Source organism: Salmo salar, unplaced genomic scaffold (genome assembly GCF_905237065.1).
Source record: "Salmo salar unplaced genomic scaffold, Ssal_v3.1, whole genome shotgun sequence".
NCBI classification, from domain to species: Eukaryota; Metazoa; Chordata; class Actinopteri; order Salmoniformes; family Salmonidae; genus Salmo; species Salmo salar.
This window is the reverse complement of record NW_025548272.1, coordinates 248789-252500: the sequence shown is the minus strand read 5'-3', so window position 1 is coordinate 252500 and position 3712 is coordinate 248789. Positions and strand designations below refer to the sequence as shown.

Below are 3712 nucleotides of genomic sequence, written 5' to 3'. Positions count from 1 at the left end.
GAGAGAGAGAAGAAGAACCATGGTTACTAGGGACTGAGGAGAGAGAGAGAAGAAGAACCATGGTTACTAGGGACTGAGGAGAGAGAGAGAAGAAGAACCATGGTTACTAGGGACTGAGGAGAGAGAGAAGAAGAACCATGGTTACTAGGGACTGAGGACAGAGAAGAAGAACCATGGTTACTAGGGACTGAGGAGAGAGAGAAGAAGAACCATGGTTACTAGGGACTGAGGAGAGAGAAGAAGAACCATGGTTACTAGGGACTGAGGACAGAGAAGAAGAACCACGGTTACTAGGGACTGAGGAGAGAGAAGAAGAACCATGGTTACTAGGGACTGAGGAGAGAGAAGAAGAACCATGGTTACTAGGGACTGAGGAGAGAGAGAAGAAGAAGAACCATGGTTACTAGGGACTGAGGAGAGAAATGTTGGCATGGCAGATACACTTGATACAATACAGGGGAGCACAGGGTCAAGCCGCAGCGGAGCGCCCCTGGATGGAGAGCAAGTTGTGTGTTCAGTGTCCTACTCAACTGCACACCGGTAAGGGATTGTTGTTATCAATCTGAACCCAGAAGCCCTGCAGTTCCCAGATCCATTCCCAGCGCCAGGACCCGGGATTAAAATCGGCAACTGCCCACATCAACACAGAACAAAGTCCAGGAAATCTAACCTATAGCTAGCACCAAAGCAAAGTAACAACTCATAAACTCAGGGTAATTTCTGATTTAATAAAATTAAAAAAAACACCAGATAAAGTTAAAATATCACTCTGGTAAAAGGAGCAGTTTCCTCCTCGTGTAATCTAGAAACGGAAGTGAGGTGCGTAGTGATCCACAATGTAACAAATGCATAGTATAAACCAGGGCCTAGCAAAAACAGACAGCAGTGAGAATAGTACTAAACTGAATCAATACCCTACATCTGCTGTTAACCATGCAGAATAGCCCAGGGGTCTACAGACAACACTGATTTACCGTGCTCAATCAATCCCATATTTTCCATTCCACAATATACATGTAGACAAGCCTGGTACTTGTGGCTTTGGGTCATGAGACATGCCCTGTGGATTTCCTCTAACACGTAAGTCGCCTTTGCACTGGAAACATTATCCAGGTTAAGACATGATATAGATGGTATGTACTACACAGCAGTGAAATCGCACTAGCCTGGATCCTACCGTGTGAAGAACAAAAAGGCGGATGTGTATTCACTCCCTGCCATGCCACACCCATGTTGTACCTGTTATAATTATTAGCATTGAACAGACGGAGCTGGCTAACATTTACACACACACACGGCGCTGGACATACTGTACCATTTATCTAGTATGTTAGTTAGATACATTTAATGTTTCAATGGGATGTAAAGTTAGATTGATTAAATCTCTGCGTTAACTACAATCGCCAATGGGAGTATAACGGGCGTAATGCCATCGTCCCCGCCTTAAAAATAAAAAATGACAACGGTGTTACTACGGTTGTTCACTACTCATCTGGAAATGACTAGCTAACGTTAGCTACTAGCGAAACCCGGCATTACGCACAATCAAACCGTGTCTGGGGACATATAGCTTGTTAACGTTAGCTACGATCGATCAAAATGAGAGGGTTTCAAAATAGTAAGATTAGTTTGCTACTTTATTTATACGTGTTAGCTAGTTAGTTAGCTAACAAGGCCGCTAACTGGAGTTATCCATGCGAGTAAAGTGTTGGCTGTGACTGACTTGTTAGTTAGGTCGTGAACCTGCCTTCAACAACAAAAAACCAAACGGGGGATTTTTTCGTATTTTTCCCCCCAACGACACATGTTTTAAACATCAAATATTGTTTTTGTGTATCAGCAAATGGTGAAATATGGGTCCAAAAACCAAAAAACGGTTTAACTTGAACTATCTCGCCAGCTAGCTACGGAACTGTAGTATTGTACCGACCAAGCCCATTTTGAATTAACTCAGTTGATCTAGCCTAGCTACATGTCTGCTATTACTAACCAAATTCAACAGATTAGCTAACATGAATTATCGACCACAATAGATAAGGTAACTTACTTGAAGCCAACTCTAAACCTGACAGGATGAACAAAAAGCTAACCTAGAGCGAACAAATCTCCCCAGAAACAAAAACATGTAGCTATTGTTCTTCAGTCAGCTAGCTAGCTAGCTACATTCCTAGCTAACGTTAGCAACCTGACAAAACGAACTGAAACTCTACCGTTAAAAACACATACTACCCGCTATTTTCCTCTAGTAAAACCCATTGTCAACACATACAACATTAAAAAATTAAATAAAAAACCATGTCTTAAACGTGAATCTAACATGACTTTTAAAAGGAAGAACGGCCTCTTACCTGAGTGCAAAGGGAATAGTGGTGTGTGGCTAGCTAAGCTACGTTACACAGCTGATTCTCTCACAAGCTGTCTGACTGTGGTACACGGGGTTTCCCTCCAATCACACCCCAGCAGCAGGGACGCACTTACCACAGCCACAAAATCAGCACAATTATTCACTAATCCCCCTTGCCCTATTTCTTATTAATCCAAAAAAATAATGTAATCTTATTATTTAAAAAAATATATTTTAATTGTTTTATTTTTTACATTTTAAACCCCTAACTATAACCACACTGCTCATATTATTCCTTAACCTTAATTGAAGCCCCCCCCCCAAAAAAATGAACTTATTTGGTTTTGTTTTCAATGAATTATGATATAAGTGAAATCTTGATTTTACTGGATGTGGTAACTAGTGACAACAAGCAGGGCGGGGTGACGTCAAAAGGGATACCATGGCAACCCGTGATTGACGTGATGGTTTAATCAGATGAAAAACACCTTTATCAGAAAATGTTGGTTTTTGCAACCTATTTAATAAAATATAATTAAAAAAAATATATACTTCTATACCCTACCTATAATAAAGGCCTGTGAGACTGTGATTGATTATCTCACCACTGCCACCCAACATAGTTATTTTGGGGGGAATAGTCAGAATGGGGTGTAAACCACTTACAGGTAAAAAATAAATAAATAAGCCAGAATCTTCTATGGTGAACAAACATGTGGTATTGACAGTCTAATACATGTAGGTAATTTGTGAGTGATGTTTGAGGACGTCACAAAACGACCGAACTGGAACACAGAGTTTTTGCCTGATAGAAAGTCTATTTAGTCTATTTCTATTTCTGTTCTCCAGTCAGTTTCCATGGGGAAAGTTGTTCTATTTATACCAAATCACATGTTCTCCCCTAAGACTGGGATATTAAGCCGGTAACCTATTTAAGGGAAGATCTCTGACTGATAGTTCAGTTTTCAGACAGACAGACAGACAGACAGACAGACAGACAGACAGACAGACAGACAGACAGACAGACAGACAGACAGACAGACAGACAGACAGAGAGACAGAGAGACAGAGAGACAGACAGAGATTACTTTGAGTGTCAATATCAATTAAACCTAACATTGTACTGGAAAGGGCGTAGCTAGGAGTGCTTTTGAGATAGAGGGAGAGTGAATGAGTCAGTGTGTGTTTCTGTTGAATGACTGGTAGAGTAGGTTCTCTCTCTCTCTCTCCACACACACACCCTGGAACACACAATCAATCAAATGTATTTATAAAGCCCTTTTTACATCAGCCAATGTCACAAAATGCTGTACAGAAACCCAGCCTAAAACCCCAAACAGCAAGCAATGCAGATGTAGAAGCACAGTG

At 40.9% G+C, this 3712-nt stretch overlaps 1 protein-coding gene across 6 annotated transcripts in view; it reads right to left on the bottom strand.

Annotated features, from left to right (window-relative positions):
* Positions 1 to 2524, bottom strand: part of LOC106600193 (14-3-3 protein beta/alpha-A) — a 31315-nt gene extending 28791 nt beyond the window's left edge. For all 6 annotated transcript variants that reach the window (XR_006763424.1, XR_006763425.1, XR_006763427.1 and 3 more), the window contains exon 1: positions 2349 to 2524. The gene's annotated coding sequence lies outside the window, so the exon portion shown is untranslated. The remainder of the gene's footprint in view (positions 1 to 2348) is intronic.
* Positions 2525 to 3712: the final 1188 nt, after the last annotated feature.